Genomic DNA, 17290 nt, shown 5'->3' on the forward strand with positions numbered 1-17290 from the left:
CACCGCGAGGCGGGTGGCAGAATGACAGCAGACACAAATTTTGGGGTTCACAAGCCACAAGAACCTCCTCTCCAGAGGCACTCCATCTTTACGGTGCTTAGCCACATCTTCATGCCAGGCTGCCGGTACCACTGCCTGCCCTCGGCGGCCCTCACCCCCCAGCCCTGCGCAATGCCAGAAACCACCAGAAACAGAGGTTGCCTTAAAACATCAAGCAGACACCCAAAGTTTGAGTTGTGGCTTCAAGATTTGTTCTCATAGAAGCTACGGAGCATGGCCATGGACCCCAAGACACGCTGGGGGCTCGGCTGGCTGTGCTTGGCCCAGCTCTGCTGCAGCACCGCGAGCACCAAGTCACATTTTGTAACCTCACCTTCGGTTTGCCAAAATGCACCTGGAGAGGTCTCCGAGTGCCTACACGCACCAGGTGCCGGCCCTTACAGAGCCAAACCCCTCAAAAAGCTCCCCAAACCCCACCGCCGAGGAGCACCCGCAGCCGGGTGCCTCGGGCTGAGCCCAGGGTGCAGCCGGCAGCCGAACGCTCTCACCCAGAAGCGCCCAGCAACAAATCTCCCTGGAGCATCGCAGCCAGCTCCACGACAGCTTTGCTCTCCTCGCCCTGTCCCTGCTTGGACGGGAGCTGGGTGCTGGGATGTGCGGCAACACCTTTCGTCAGCTATTTGTTTTTAGGGGCTGTTTTCTGCTTGCGGAGCATTTTGAGCACGCTGCACCCAAGGCAAGCAGGGAGAGAGGTGCATAACTTCACCGACCAGAACAAGTTCCCTGCCTGGGGCTTTGCTCCAAAGCCTGTTGAAACCAGAAAGGTTTTTCCACTGCCTGACCGGGCACCGGCGCGGGCTCGCGGCAGCTCTGCCGGTTTGCGGCGTGCTAGCTGCAACGGCGCTGGGGTCACGGCGAGGTGCAACAATGTCCCTTCTTCCCACACAGCTGCCTGAAGGAGGATGGGGGAAGATGATTTATTTGAAAACAGCTCGCCACCATGTCCTGGCTCTGCCCGGCAGCAGGAGGAGGTTATTTCCACTGGCAGCCTCCACAAAACCAGCACACGCTCCCGAGCCCGGGCCTGACTTGGCCATAAAAGGACGCTCAGGTCCCCAAAGCCACGCTGCTCCAGCCCCGCGGAACAGCAGCACAAACAGAGATGGACAAAGCCGCTGCATCGCTTTTAAAAGGGAATTTTGCAGCAGTCCCAGTTTGCACAACCAGCACCAGACAACTCCTACTTGTGCAGACGGGGGTCAGACCCTCGCTCACGCCAGGGCCGAGCCACGAGCGCAGATGCTGCGGGGGCTGACCATGGCCTCCCTGCCCTCAGCAGGGCACAGCACCCTCCTCGCTCTCACGTTCAAGCCCAGGTACCCGGGGAGATGAAACGGGGTGAAACCCCAGGGAAGCAGAAGGATGATCTTATTTGAGTGCACCTGAATTTCTGTGGAGCCAGAGCAGGCGTTGGAGTTATCCGATGAGAAAGGAGACGCCGCTTTGTGGTTCACTGCCAGCCTCATGGCGGGGGGGGGGGTACCCTGCGACCTGCGGAAGCCACCTGATGCCATCAGATCTGATCTCCTCAGGCTTCAGCTGCTGGGCTAACGAGGACTGGAGCTCATGGGCCCCTTTTCACACCTTTGCCTGCCTCTCCCTCAGCTCTGCACCAGCTCGGCTGTGCCTGCGGCAGCAGCCCATCATCGGCTGAGCCAGATCCAGCCTGAAAGATGGCGGAGAAAAAGGGAAGAGGAACATGGATGGATCCAGGGATGAGCAGGGAAGGAGACAGACGGGCAGATGTCACCCGCAGACGTGGGACAGACCCCGACGCTGCTGCCCGGTGGAGCCGTGCTCTGGCCCCTGCCAGCTCTGACGGTGGAGTCAGTGACAATGCTGCGGGACGGGACGGTCCCTTTGAGGCTCGAGGACATCCCAGCCTGCAGAGGCTGGGCCTGGATGGTGTCACCACCCCGGCAGCCACCCAAAGCCCTTGCGTGGCTCACAGGGTGCCTGCTGCCATTTGTGGGATGGGAACCGGCAGGCAGAGGTGACGGGCAGCTCCCCGGGACGTGTGCCAAGCTCTGCCCGGGCTGGCCCCGCTCCCCCGTGACAGTGACAGTGACAGCAGGGGAGGGGGCTGCACGCTGGAGAAGGGCGTTGAGCCTGGTAGTGGGAGAGATGTGGGACGGCACCTCCCGGGCACAGTGGCAGCACCGGCTGCACCGGGGTGTCAGAGGCTCCCAGAGAGGTCCCAAACCACCCAGCCATCGAGCTGCCACCCAGGATGGGTGCAGCGGGGGCCCAAGGGGCAAACAGCACCCTCCTCTCCAGCCCTCCCTGCCAGGCACGGACATGCACCCTGCGTGGGCATGGGCTCACGTCCCCTCCGTCACAAACACCAAATCCACCTTAACGCCCAGCCTTGGCAGTCTGGAGCACGCCACAGTGTTTGGCAGCAGGGCCAGCGTGCCGGGCATGGGCTCCTGGCTCCCGCTTGGGTGCATGGAGCGACCTCGGGCAAATTTCTCTACTTCTTTAAAATTCGTCATCGTTGTAAACTAGGGGCAACCCGCCTCCCTGGGCCAGGTACGCCCCAGCAGCCCAGGGGTAGCCTGGCATGTCCCGCTTGCCCGGGGCTGCCAGATGCTTGCTGTGAAGCTCTGTGCCCCATGCCATCTCCCCAGCCTCCGGGCCTTCGCCACCCCCAGCTTCCCCAAAACACGGGGCAGACTCAGGAGCCAGATAAGCCACTTAGCAGCACTGCCAATTAGCTGTAATAAAAAAATTGCAATTAATTTTTTTTTAATGCCTTGCCAAAATGAGCCAGAAGAGATGAAGCGAGCGAGGCAGCCTGCCACCTCAATAAGGCCGGGCTGGGTGGCTGCCGTGCAGGGGCCAGTGGTGGCCTTGGGCTCGATACTTGGCTCCTGCCTGGGGACACGGCTCCCCACAGCCTTCTGCATCTCAGTGTCACTGCCTGGGGGTGTGGAGCAGTTTTTTTCTGTGGGTTTTGCTTTTGTTTTAAGGGTAGGGAAGTGAGGAGCCTCTCTGCTAGGGAAGGGATGGGGTTTTCCTCCTTGGGAAGGTTTGGTTTCCCCGGATCCATTGTGGCAGGATTAGTTGTGGTCCCCACAAAGTGGGGTGGATGCAAAGGCAAAAATCTTCGCTGTGGTGAGACAGCAGGAGATGGCGGCACCCCGAGACACGGCCTGGGGGTGCAACTGCAGGGGCTACGACCCGACAGCGAAGGGTTCGGCTTCTCCCCTGCAACACCTCGGGGTCCCCCCAGCCCCTGTGCCCGGCTCAGGGCAGGGCAGCAACTTCTGCCCGACACTGCAGCCCTGCCCTGGGGACGACGAGCTGAGTGGGCTGAGCGTGCACGGTCCCTGCTCATGCTGTCCTGCCTGTCCACGTGGCCAGCGTCACCACAGGGTGACCACGGAGCCAGGTCACGGCGGAGAAGAGGGGTGAGTTCAGCTTGGGAGGAGGGGCCCAGGCGGCTGCAGCCCCCGCACACCCCGTAGCACTGCCCAGCCTGCCGCCACCCGTGCTCCCGTCGCACGGCGGGGTGCCCCGGTGCCCCCGCGGGCTGCGGGTCGCAGGGCGGCAGCGGGCACACCTCGGAGGAGGAGCAGCGCTGCCTTTCTCACGCTAGGGCAGCCCTTGCCAGCACACGCTTAGTCACTGGTAAATCCCAGCCTAGATCTGCTCTGCCCTCTGTGAAATGGATCTTGGCTGCACCCCCGCTGAAGCAATCCCAGCGCTCGGGAGCCATGGCGGGCGCGCTTTCCCACGGCAGCCCAGCTTCCAGCACCCCGTGTGAATCAGCCCCTTCACGGACAGGCGCTGGGTGCCCCCGCACGGCACACGTGCAGCCGGCTGGGCAAAGCCAGGCGAGCGCATCCCCGCTCCGATCCCCCCGTTGTGCCGGCTGCCTGCTGGGCAGGAGGGCCGGGGAGGACGGTCCTGACTTCAGGCTCTCTGGCCGGGGGGGATGGCTGGGACATCTCTCCCTGGCTCCTCGGGCTCTGCTCGCCATGTCAAGGATGAGGAGCGGGTGCAACCAAGCTCAGATGAAGCTGTGGTCCCCACTGCGATCCCTCACTGCTGTCCCCTCTCCCTGTGCCCGTCTGGGCGTCCTGACCACGGTGCCGGGCACTGTCACCCCCGCAGCCATGTGCTCCTGCCCCGGGACCTCGTGCCAGCATCCACCGCACCCAGAGGAACATTCTGCGGCCCAGCCTGCTCTGTGATGTCACCACCGAGAGCTGTGACATGGGGATTAGAAGGAGTGATGTCATTGGACTGGGACTGTGATGTCACATCTCACTGTGATGTCACAGCAGGAGAGCTGGCATGGATCTCTGTGCTGCTGTGGTCCCCAAGCCCGGCGAGGTGCTTGTCCCCAGCGCCAGCAGCCTGAGCCACCCCGGCCGAGCGGGCAGCTGGCGCGCAGCGAGGCTCTTCCCGCCTGTGCGGCCGAGGAGGACAGGGCAGGTGAAATGTCCTTTTGCAATACTGGCAGCCCGTCGGGTGGTTTGTTTTTGTTTAGGACGATCCCTGCCTCTCCCAGCCCTCCTGGGTGGGGATTTCACCAGCAGTGACGCACGAACCTCCCAGGACTCGAGGGACTGGATGCTTCAGCCCCGAGCTCCGGGGCCATCTCGGCGTCCCATCCCCTTTCTGGGCCTCCACCCAGGAAGCCGAGAAGCTCAAAGAAAACTCAAGTCCAGCAGATAACAGGAGCCAAACCTTCTGGGACTCAAAAAGGGCCCCGGGAGCCAGTGTGAGCTTGGCTGAAGACGGCGGCGTGAGCCTGGCTGGAGGTCCATAAGCTGGTGCCCAACACACGTGGAAGATGAGCAGCTCAGACAGCAGAGTCCGTTTTGCTCCTTCCTTTGATAACCCTGAAAGCTGCATCTCCAAAGTGCTCCAAGAGTCACCTCGGTGATGCTGAGCTCTGCCCTGAGGAGCCATCCCCGAAACGATCCTTGGGCTCGCAGGGCTCCTTCCCTCCGCTCTGCTGACAGTCGTCACGGGCCAACATCACTGAGGGATTTCCTTGGCAGGGGTTTTACTGGTGAGACACAACCCTCTGCCTGGAGAGCTTCTGGCTTGGGAAATCCTCAGTGTATCAAAATCAGCTGTGAAGGACAACAGTGCCTGGCGTGAACTCTTTGGGGCAATTCAGGGCAGCTCATGTCAGGACAATTCCTTGGGCGTCTTCTGCTCACCATATCACAGGACTATTCAACAGCCACCTGGAGTGATATCTCTTTTCCTACTCACCGCCTACCCTCTTCCCTTTCTTTCTTTCCCTCTCTCTGAGATGGATATCATCTGGTGAAAGGGCCACTCCTCCGGATGGAGGTTGCAACTCTGATTTTGGTTGTGAAACCACAGTCCTTGAGCATCCAAGAGTTTCTTTCAGGGACTTACCAAGACTAGAAACCTCCCCAGAACGGGCACGCAGGATGCTTGGGCTCAGCCAGCCATCTCCCCAGCGCAGGCTGCCCTTACGCAGCCTCCACGCCCGGGAGTTACAGAGCGACGGGTCTGCCCCAGCAGCCCTCCTGTCCATCACCCAGAGCAGAGAGCGCCCAGAAGGGAGGGAGATGCTGGGAAGGACAGTGAAAACCAGGTAACAACCTGTCAGATTCCAAACGCAAGTCAGGAGTTGATCACGCTCGTCTGCCCACGTGTATATGTTTGCACGCTTTTCCCGTCTCCAGCTCCTCCTTGCTGCGCTCACCGCTTTGACCTTCAGACTCTCTCCTCTTCCTCCAGCACCGCTGTGGGCCGGGTTCCTCTCTGCCCTGCAGCGCCTTCAAGGTCCTCGCACAAACAGCAGAAACCTCAGCCATTTGACCCGCCAGAGCTTCCCACACCCTGCGGGTGCAAAGGCCACCTCGAGGTGCAGAGCAGCGGCGAGCCGGGCCCTGGGATGGCTGCACCTCCAAGGGGGTTTTCAGAAAGCAGCTGACTGGGCTGTTTCCCTTCCCCTTTATGCCAAGAGCTTTTCTCATTGCCCTTCTTATCACCAGTACCTGGGAATCATAAAGGTGCACGTTGCTGCTCCTGCTCTGTTACAAGTGGGCCAATGTCTGTCCTTGGGTAGGGGCAAACCCATCCAAGCAGATGAAACGCAGGGGTGCGTTAGCCCAGTCCTTCCAGGGAGCAACGGCTCTTGGTGCACACAAGAGTCTTCAGCACCAAAACCCGGGCAGCCCTGCCTGCCAACAACACGGCGAGAGCCGTGCCGGGAGACGCACCGTGATGGTCCCACATGGGAACGCAGCCCGTGCATCCCCCACCAGACCTGCCTGCACAATGAACGCTGGTATTTTTATGGCCATCCGAGCCAAGTAACGTGCTGCCAGTGGAAATATGGGGCTGCCAGTGGGTTCCTGGCATGGTACAGGGGCATTTTGGTTCTCAAAGAGGGAAGGGCTCTGTTTATTGAATCATTAACATCACTTCCCTCATCGCCAGCCAGGTACTCTGAGAGGTCTCTTAGGCAAGTGCTGACCTAGCCCAACCCTGCTAAGCTGGTAAGATGACATGGGATCCCATGCCAGCCTGGTACGGCGTTCCCACTGCTTTCTCTGCTCCCGCTTTGCTATTAGTCATCCATTTCTGGAAGGTTTCTCATGCATAATAAAGTGTTTCAACACTTGCATAAGCCAGCTCTTCTCATCAGGAGTGACCCGCTGCATTTCCCAACGCTTTCCCTAGGCAGTCCTTCCGACTGCCATGAAATACGGAGTTAAAACATGAAGTTTTCTATCCCCCTCGGAGGCAAAAGGTGTGGGAAATCGAACAGATAAGAATGCCTTTAATTAGTATCATTTGCATAAGCTCTGGGAAAGGCTCACCTGACAGCTAGAAGGGCCTCGCTTGTCTGGGAGCATGAACTATGGGCGCTGAAACGGGCAGATTAGCGGAGCTCCTCTGCTGAGGAGCCTGGGGAGATAGCAAAGACGGGAGGTCAGCCCCGGGGCGGAGAAATGGCCAGAGGTGATGGAGCCCCGGAGGCTCCGCGGGCACCCCAGCTCCCGTTGCCTCCTTTTTGGGGCACCCCAGCTCCTGCTGGCTCCTTTTTGGGGCATCCCCCTCTGCATTTTTACCTGCCAGTTTGCAGCTGCTCCGAGCGAGAGGAAAGGATGCAATCTGGGGGTTGGAGGGGTCCATCATCTCCCCTGGAGAAGGGCAGGGATGGGAGAAGAGGAGAAGCACAAGCACATCCCTGGGTAACACATGGAGGCTGGCAGAGCGGGCTCAGCATCCGGCAGGGACGGGACCAGGGGTTTTGTGATCTCTGCTTCTCGCTCCTCTCGGTGCACACGCGCTCCCTCGAGCGCCGCGCAGACGGCTGCAGGTCCCTAACCACAAACCCCATCCCGCTGCCGCCTCGCCGTCACGCTGCCTTGGGTAGTCGGCGCCTAATCGTCAGCGACACCGAAAGCCTTTTTCGGTACCTCAAGGCCTTTGCAGTGATGAGAACCTCACCCGACATTACACCTAAACCCACATGCAAAGCTGATTTTCCCAGGGGAAAAAAAAATGATGCTCAACCCCCCCTCCCACCACACACATCCCCCCCTCGGGTCCCTCTGTCTCCTCCAGCTGCCTTTCAGCTGTCTCAAGTCTCACTTGCTCATTTTTCCTCCCAGCTGGGCTGTGAGCTGCCGAGATGGGGGCTGAGCCCCTCCAAAAAGCTGGAGCTGCCGCAGCACCCTTGACCCAACCTTCACCGTAGCTGCAAGCCCTGTTTATACAGCACCCAGCACAGCGGGGTGCTGCTCCGGGACAGGCTCCCAGTGCTTACAACAAGTTTAATAACAAAGCCAAACCAGTAATAACTGCCTTATAATGAGGTTACGCAGCATCCCTGAAACCTTCATTTTAGGGTGAGCTCTGTGCCAGGCGCTGCCGGGGGCCGGTGGGCGAGCTGTCCCTTCCCACCCTCCTCCCTGCCCAACCGCCAGTGCCTCCGCTCCTCCAGCCCTGCGCCAGCAGCTGCCTCCCTGCCTACATAAATGTGCTTTATAGCCTCCTCTGGGGTGAGGGTTAACCCCTCCTGGGCTCATATTCGAAAGGGTCGCACCTCAAAACTAAAATGCAGGTGGAAATCTGGCTCCCAAGCATCCCCCAGCCCTTTGGGAGCATTGCATTTTGGCACCAGAACAGGTCTTGGAGATACATTTTCTGATCGTGAGAGTCAGAGCCCTGGAAACTGCAAAGGCCCGAAGCTTTTCTTTCTATAGAGGAGTCCAGCACTCCGATCATTAACAGGCAGGCACGGCACTGCTCTTTGTTACCCAAATGCACGCTGGCCCCGCTGGAAGCCGAGTTCCTGCCTAACCCAGGTCCGTTGCTGCACCCTCCTCCTGCTTCAACATGCAGCCGCACTGGGGGATCCGTCCTCCGCTCCAGTGCTAGGCAAGTTTTAGGAAATGATCTTTATTACATATTAAGCCAACAGCTACCCTTATTCCTGCTCCTTCTGCCTTTTCCTGGCAGCTGTCCTGCCTCTGGTTGAGGTCCTGGGACCATCTGTATAACGTATGTCAGAGTTTCTCCCCTTGCTCCGTACTGAGCCCTCGAAGCCGTGTCTGGCTGGGAGCTGTGCCCCCAAAGCTCCCTGCTTTTCCCCAGAGCAGTTTTCAGCCCTGTACAAGTGGCTGAGGCCGCCCTGGGCCAGGTGGCTGCGTGGCTCTGCTCCTCCATGGCCATCTGGTCCATGAGCATCCTCACCTGCATCCTCCCCCTCCGCCCTCCCCAGGGAGTCCTGGGGGTGGCACAGGCTGGTGCCCCCGGGACGGCGCAGCGGCCGAGAGGGGTGCAGGTGCTGGGGCAGAGGCAGAGCTGGGTGGCGACGGCTGGGGAAGCTGGGCTCATGTTTCAGCTTCTATTTTTATCTGGGAACCCAAGTCTGCCGGCGGTGCAATGCAGAGGCCCCCCAGGGGACGCGCTGCCTTCCCCAGCTGGAGCCAGATACCATCTGAGCGCTACCTGCCTTTCCCTGGCAGCGTGCCAGACCTCCTGGTGGAGGGCAGCATCTTCCGAGGCACCGGGACATCCTGCCCGGTCCATGGCCTGGTGTGGCAGGAGGGAAGGAGCTGGGGAGCAGAGCCAGCTCCTCCGGGCACGGCTCTCTGCAGGCCAGGCTCCCCTCTCCTCCAGCTGTGCTGAGGCTGGCAGCACTTCATCACAGCTAACCCTCCAGAGACGCAGAGCAGCCCTCTCGCACACTCCCCATGCCACCACCTGGGTCAGCGGCCAGATGCAGGTGTCCCTTCTCAAGCCTGGCCTTAAATCCACGCCACGGGGGTAGGACGGGCCCAGAAGGGCCAGGATTCACCCCCCTGTCAGAAGCCGTGGTTGAGGCTCAGCAGGATGAGCTCGGTCTCGGGCAGCGGCATCGCGGGAGGGAGCCAGGCTGGAGGTGACGCGGTGCCACCCTGGCTCAGCGCCCCGGGGTAACCCCTGCAGTCCCACCCTGCACCGCGCTCTGCCGGAGCCATGCCTTGGACTGCAGGGCTGCACCAGACCCATCGCTTTTTACTTACTAAAGCAAAACAAAAATTGCGTTAGTGGACATAGTTGCAGAAAAATGGAAACTTGAGCAGCTCGAGCCTGAGAAGCTTGTGTAGCCTGCAGGTTGTCCAGGGCAGAGACTGCCTTTACCCACCCAAGAGCAGGCTCCCCAGCACAGGAATATGATTTTGGAGCCTGGCCTCTCGTCCTGGGCAATCACAGCGAGCACTGGGGCAAAGCCGGGAGGCGGCGAGACCCCCCCCATCCTGCCGGGCAGCGCCTGCTGCTTTAATTGGGGCGAGAATAGAAGCTGCAGCAGAAAACGGGAATATAAAAAAAAAAAAAAAAAAAAAGCGTGAGAAAGGAAATCTGAGCAAGGCCTGGAGCAATCTAACCAATCCAGCGGAAACAATAGCCCAGGAAGAAAAACCAGTTCCTACACATAAGGTAGAATAGGCTGGGAACGGGCGGGAGGAGGGGCAGGGCAGGCTCACCCCCTGCTCCCAGCCTGCAGAACAAGCCAGGCTTTATGAGGCTGCGGCTGCCAGGGCACCGTGCCCCCCTTCCCAGGGGCTCCGGGCAGCGGGGAGGATGCCTGCCTGCACTGCTGCCCGCACTGCTGCCCGCTGCGGCCGGGGCCCAGGCTGCCTCCGACATAGCGGGTTTGGGGGGAAACCCCCTAATCCTGGGCGCGCGTCCCGCAGCCAGGCTGGGCTGTCACCTGCCCCACGGGGACGGACAGAGCAAGGCACAGCGGCTTTCCTCCAGGCTGGGCGCAGCACCCAGGCTGAGCTGGGCTGGGCTTAGCACTTGAACTGGGCTCAGCACCCTGGTTTAACGCAGCTGGGCTCAGCACCCAAGCTGGGCTCAGCGCCCAAGCTGGGCTCAGCGTCCAGACTGGGATCAGCAACTGGCCTGAGATTAGACCTGAGGATGGGATTAGCCCTGAGGCTGGGATTAGCCCCTGTCCTGAGATTAGCCCCCCAGGCAGAGCTCACTGCCAGGCTGGGCTCACTGCCAGGCTAGGCTCATCCCCAGGCTGGGCTCAGTCCCAGGCTGGACTCACTCCCAGGCTGAGCTCACTCCCAGGCTGAGCTCACCCCCAGGTGGGGCTTATACCCCAGAGGTGCTCACTTCTGGGCAGGAGCTCACCCCCAGGCCGGGCTCACCCCAGCGGGCAGCAGAGCTGGGCTGTGCCGCCAGCCAGGCTCCCCGGGGCCGAGCGCAGGCGGGACGCGGGTCCCGGGCCGGTGCCCGTCGGGGAAGCGGTGCTGCTGCTGCCGGCTTGGCCGTGGCGGGGCAAGGAAGGGAACACGGTATTTTACAGAGGCAACAAACCGTTTGCAGCACCCGCCCATGGGCCAGCACAGGCCTGCCCGGCCACCCCACCGCAAACGTGGGCCCTTGGGGAGACGGCCACGGACGCACCTTCTCACCTCCCCAGATCCCACCCGCGGGATGTCCGTCTGTCCCTCCCGGGCAGCATGCCCTGCCAGGCAAACCCTCGGGCTGCGGGATGGATTGGTTGAAGGTGGGGTAGATGATAAACCAGCTCCCACATGGTCCAGCACCTGGTCCCCTCGGGTGCTGGAACCGGACCCTCGGCTGCATGGTGGCGGTGGTTGGGACGTGCCGGGGTGTTTATGCTCCCTGCAGCCAGGAGGGCTGGATGCTTTCATTTTGAAGCAGAAGCTTAAACTCTGCCAAAATCAAAATGTCACGCTCCTCACCGTGAGCTGCAGGGACTTTCCTGCACCTGAGGATTTCAATTCCCTCCAGCCCCGGCTCCGCAGACGAGTCCGGCTGCCCCCAGAGCTGCTCCCCACGGCGCCCCCCACCCAGGGACAAGCCACGGCCTTCCAGCGACCTGAGCTGGATTCGACCTCCCAGCCCTGCACCATGGAGCACAGCTGGGGGGCAGGCAGGGCTCCCCGCCAGCCTGCACCCTGCCTGCCACGAGCCAAACAGTTCTCAGCGCCCTCCAAATACCTCCCTGCCCACCCTGGTGGGGTTGGGGGCAGCAGCCTGGCGAGCAGGCAGCACTCCCTGCCTGCACCGGCACTTGGCCTCGCTCGGCGGGCGCAGGAGGAGCCAAAGAGAGGGAGGGTGAAGCTGTTCCCAGCACATTTTTCTGCTTTGACACACTTGCGAGCCCTCGGAGTGCTGCAGCTGGGCTCCCAGCACCCCGCATGGGCTCTCCAGCCTGCGCCCCTCCGCGAGCGGCACACGGGGCCCCGGATTCCCCAAATACCTGGTGGGGAGCAGCAAAGGACGACTGCGCAGGGCAGGCAGGGGTTTTTGGGTTCACGTCACAGGCAGGGGTATCTCACCGGCCCGGACGCGTGGAGCAGTAACAGCTGCCCTGGGGTCCCGCGCGTGCCGATCTCGGCGCTTAACATGGTCTCGCAACTGGTTCAGGCTCCGGGCATGGCCGGTTGGGAGCCTGTAAAAATCAGCCATGGTGCAACTGCCCTGGACGTGTGTCGAGATGAGCCCCGGACACCTGACATCCAAAGCCAGCCTTTAGTTTAATAAAGAAAGAAAAGCTCCTAAGGCAGAGATACCACATTCGCGACGCCGCCGGGCCCCTCGGGCAGCTCGCCAGCAGCCTGATGGAGGGATGCACTTTGCGTCTCGGTCTGCCTGTCACTGTCCACCAAGCCCAGGAGAAACCCAACCAGGCATGGTGCTTGCACGCCCCATCGCCATGCGTGGTGCACGACCCAGGTGGTGGCGGAGCTGGGGCTCCCCACCCCGAGACAGCCCCTTCCCCAGCAGGGCAGGACGGCGGGTGGCACGACCCCCGCTGACCTGCCAGGATCAGCTCCTCCTCCTCACTCTGAGATGAAGATGCTGAAAGGGCAGCGGCACCCTCGGCAGCATGGAAAGGGAGTTCCCAGAGGACCTGGGAGGCTCCAGGTTTTTGCTGGCTCAGCACCACTGTGCTTCGCTCCTGCCTGTGCTTCGGAGGGTCCCCTGCGGAGCGGCTGCTCCTCTTGTCTGGGCAGCGCCAACCCCCTGACGCAGCCTTCGCTTTCCACTCCCACCACCTCCAACCTGGTCATCCCACTGCCACCACCTCCACACCAGTCATCTCCAGACTGCTCATCCTACTCCCACCATGTCCAGCCTGGTCACCCCAATTCTACCACCTCCAGTGTGGTCACCCCACTCCCACCATGTCCAACCTGATCACCCCACGCCAACCAGCACCATGCCCATTAGCCCCACTCCCATCCCCTCCAGTATGGTCACCCCACTCCTTTCACCTCCCCACTGCTCACCCCACTCCAACCCCTTCCACACATGCTCAACACCGAGCTCCTCCCTGCCCTCTCCTTTCCCTTGTGCTCTGCCTTTCTGCCTTGGGAGGCGTTTCTAGTGAGATGCTCTCCAGTTCATTCACTTCTCACTCACATGTTCGCTCCGGGCTCTCTTGCCCTGCCAATATCCCAGAGCCAAGACCATTTCCCTGCGCAACCCTTCCTAGAGCTCATCACCAGCCACCCCACAGAGAAGCCACTTCTCCCTTCAGCCCCCTTCCAAGTCCCGTTGTCACTCCCAGCAGCCTTCTCCTCTTGGGTTTAGCAAAACCCATCCAGTCCTTTTGCCTCATTCTTTTTTCCCCCAACCAAAGGGTTTGCAACATTTTTTTTTTACTTCTGGGGAATCGTTGAGCAGGCACCAGCCTTCCAGCAGCCCCATAAGAGCAAACCCAAACCTGCGCCCTGTGCTTCTGCTCAGCCCTACATCAAAAAGCCACGATGAGCAAACCCCTTTCTGTCACACCCAGTGGCGGTGATGAGAAAAGGAGCAAAGCTCTGGCAGCATCTTGGTGGAGACCCCCCAGCCCAGGGCTCCCCGATCCCGTGCACAAGACGGGAACTCCCGAAACTCCAACTCCCGTGCACTCCTGAAACTCCAACTCCAGCCCGGAGCTGCAGCCCTGCAGGGCTCGGGCAGCGGCAAACACACCCGCATGTGGATGGAAAATGGTTGAAGGCAGATTTGACATTTTGCAGAACAGAAGGGGAAGGAGCGGTGCTGGGGACGGCGGGGAAATAACCTCCTGCAGGGCTCCCGCTGATGGCAGAGGTTTCCACGCTGCCTCTCAGCTCTGCGTGACGTTTGACAGATACCCTGAATGTGTCTGGCACAAGATTGTGCACCCAGGACCCTGAGCCCACTGCCACGGCGATGCTGTTCCTGGTAGCCTGCTCCTGCAGCAGCTCCCAGCACCCACCAGCCTCCCCGACTGGGCTGGCTGCCCCGCTGGTGCTGGGGGACGGCCCAGCTCCACCTTCACCTCTCAGGCTGTGGGTTGAGGGACAGACCGTGTCCCCAGAACATGGGCCACTGATTTATCCTGGCATCTTTGGGCAACCTATGGCAGCAGCCTGAGCCTGGCGAGAACCTCTAACAGAGCCTGGCACCGTTTCTCGCCTCGGGGTCGTCCCCGTGACTGTGGGACTGCTCCAAAAACTGTCACTGCTGGGGTACAAAGGGAAGGAGGTGGGCACGAAGGCCAGATCCCACCCTGACAGGGTACAAAGGGGCTGCAAACCCCTTGCTTGGCCAAGGAGGGCTCTGGGAACAAGCTGTGGCTTGGGTGCCACGGGGCTGGCAAGGAGCGTGCCACCCTTGCACTGCCCGCCAGCCCTGGTGGGGATGACCCCGAGCCGAGGGCTCCCGTGGGGCAGCCAGCGGCCCTGGGGCAGAGGGCAGTGGGCAGGGGCTCGGTCGCAGGCAGCACAGGGGCAGCCCGCGAGAAGGAGGAGCGCTCAGAGGGCGCAGGCAGCCCCTGCCTGCAGGCCCCACGGTGCAGCGGGTTTGTTTGCGCGGCGTCTCGCTGCAGGTGTGCCAGGAGCCGGCAGCCGCCCCCAGCGTGCCGCGGCGTGGCCCGGCCCGGCGGATGTGGCTTCTCGCTCGCATGCAGCCGCTGCACCAGCAGCAGCCACGGTCCCCAGGGAGCTCTGCGGAGCTGCGGCCCCCATGGTGGCTCCGTCTTTGGGCTCTGGCCTCCGAGCTGGGATGCCTTTGGGCTGGATGCTGCCCCTTTCCCTCGGTGCTGGACACTTTGCATGTGCCATGGGCTTATCCATGCGCCTCAGCACTGCAGGAAGCTGCCTGTTGCGGGCAGCCAGCAGGACCCTGCCTGCATGCCCACGGTGCCCAGCACCCCACGGAGGGTGGAGCTGCTCAGCAGCTCTGGAAAATGAAACCGTGACCCCAGAGCCTGCTGTGACCCAGGGCTGGGGTGCTGCTCCCAAGAGAGGGGTTTCGGGAGCAGAGTAGAATGATGGGCTCCTATTTCCCCTTCATTTTGCTTGGTCACTGTCCCTGGGCAGGACAGGAGGGACACTGCGCACTCCATCCCGGTGGGAAGCGGGTGGTGGCGGGGATGCCCCTCACGGGCTCTCCCAGGGCCAGAGGTGGGAAGATGGGGTTAATATTTGCCTTTGCAAATGCAGTTGTTGCCATTACTGCTACAATGAAGTCAGAACATGCTCTCCATCGCATGTAAATCCCTGGGAGCCCAGGTGGATTCGACTGTCCCGAGGTCACCGTATTTCCTGGGTGCTGTTGTCACCGGTGCTGTCCCCCGCGTCTGTCCCCATGACTTTTCATTTCCACTCACTGGCAAGAAGAAACGCACAGCGGCTCCTCGCTCCTGCTTGGAGGAGCCACCTCCAGCGCTGAGCACCCTGGCCCCATCCTGGCCAGCAGCCCTGTGCCTCCCAAAGCACCTCCAAGGGAAGACACCAGCCCTTTCGACCCCATGTTCAACCTCCAGGATGCTGGGGAGAAGGTGGCGGGGAGCCCGTCAGCAAACACTTGCCAGCATGAAGGGGCTGCATCCCATGAGGGCCAGATCCTTCCCTCATGCAAGCGGTGCTGAAACGCACCCTGGGGTGATGGGTGCTCTTGCAGGTTCATCCCATGTCATGGGCATCTCCGCCCCAGGTGGGTCCCTAGCCTGGGGCTGGGCGCTTCCCCTGCCCCAAGCAGGGGAAAAATGCAGAAGCTATGTCTCAGCCTGGGCTGTCCCTCACCATGGAGTCAGGGCTGCTCGCTGACAGCCCTGCAGACCCCCAGGCAGGACTCCTTTCCTTGGTCCCAGCCCAGACAGAGGTCAGCAGTGCTCTGCCTCTCCATGGAGACAGCAGCCGTCCAGATGTTCCAGATGCGGAGGGCCACCATGTCACCAGAAACCCCAGGTCAGGAGCAGACCTACCCGTGAGCCGTCCGTTGTTCCTACCAGCCTCTGCTGATGGAGACGCCCAGCCTCCTCAGGCTTTGCTCTCCACGCAGCTCAAGATCGAACTTGAATCCTCCCTGCTGTGAGTCGAGACTTGTCCTCGGCCTCATGGAGAGCATAAAAATCCCATACTCTCGCCTGCATTAGCTCAAACACAGGCCAAGCTGCTGGGGAGAAAGTCGTTCCCGGTGCAGACCCTCGCAGGGCCACCAGGGCCTGGGAAGCTTCCTGACAAATGAAGCAGCAACGGAGAGGTGCAGCTGGTGATACGGCTGGGCCAGGATGTCACCGTGGAAATGGCAGGTCCTGCCTGTGAATTTGGTGACAGTCGGTCCCTCTGCACAATCCTCCCAGGCAGTCTGGGATGGTCCCCACCCCAGTTCATCCCTGTCACCATGCCTGGAGGAGGAGCGGGAGGTCCCCGCAGCTCCTCCATGGCATCACCTACCAGCCTCGGAGCAAAGGCGGCAGCCTCTGCCTGCAGCGCCTGCACGTCCGGAGTGGGATGGAGGAAAATACAGGCAATAGGGAGCAATTTTAACACCCAAAACCACATTCCCAATCCATCCTGCCAGCGTCCTTCTCTCTAGACAACCCCTGGCAGGGCTGGGGCCAAGGCTGGTCACCTCTGGACCGAAGGTGGGCTGGTACGGCTGTAGGACACACTCTGAATGAAGGTGTATGGGCCATGTGCTGCCACGGGGCCCCAAACTTACTGAGAAACCTTTGGTAGAACAAGGGCAGACAAAGCAGGGATTTCGGTGAGGACCAGGCTGGTGCCAAGCACCTTTGGAAGGCTCTCACCATCCGAGGCAACGGTTGGCCTCGGTGGCACAGCTCATCCCATGGGGGAGCAGAGCGTGAAGCTGCACGGCTGGGCTCTGCCAGCATTTCCAGCGCAGAGGAGCTCACCGGGAGCACCATCTCCTTTGAGAACAACCATGTGCATCTCATCTCGAGGGAAAACACCAGCTCTTGCAGGACGTCTCCAAAAGAATCCCCCCAAAACAGTCTCAGAAAGAAGCCATGCAAGCTGCTAACGGGGACCTACAAGAGGAAAGCCCCCAGGAGCCCCTGGCTGCTGCTGGAGCAAGGAGAAGCCCCAAGAGCCCTCATGCACCGATTTCCCGCGTTCCCAGCCTGACACCTTCCCGACGTGCTAACGTGACCCCAGCGTGTCGGTGACATGTGAGGTCACTGTGGTGAGACAGGCATGTTCCTGGGAGGCCCCAACACCTCCACGTCTTCTCACCGCAGCGAGGGGCCCAGGCAGCCATCTAGAGCATTGCATGCTTGTGTCACACAAAAAAAAAGGTAAAAAGAGGTAATAATATACACAAAAACCTGTGGCTTTTTTCAGGCTTTTGCTGGACCCAAGGGATTTGCTCTCTACTGTTTCAGTGGCCAACTGGAGGAGAGAAAGCTGGGACAGATGGCAAGAGGAGTGACCCAACCCCACCAAACCTGGCTTTGCTCTGTTGCCGA

At 61.0% G+C, this 17290-nt stretch overlaps 1 protein-coding gene across 2 annotated transcripts in view; it reads right to left on the reverse strand.

Annotated features, from left to right (window-relative positions):
* The window catches only part of EXD3 (exonuclease 3'-5' domain containing 3), a 301259-nt gene that overhangs the window by 10019 nt on the left and 273950 nt on the right, over positions 1–17290 (reverse strand). The gene's annotated exons all lie outside the window — the stretch shown is intronic.

Source organism: Nipponia nippon, unplaced genomic scaffold, assembly GCF_047370975.1.
Source record: "Nipponia nippon isolate SJK-2023a ecotype South Korea unplaced genomic scaffold, ASM4737097v1 scaffold_16, whole genome shotgun sequence".
Taxonomy (NCBI): domain Eukaryota; kingdom Metazoa; phylum Chordata; class Aves; order Pelecaniformes; family Threskiornithidae; genus Nipponia; species Nipponia nippon.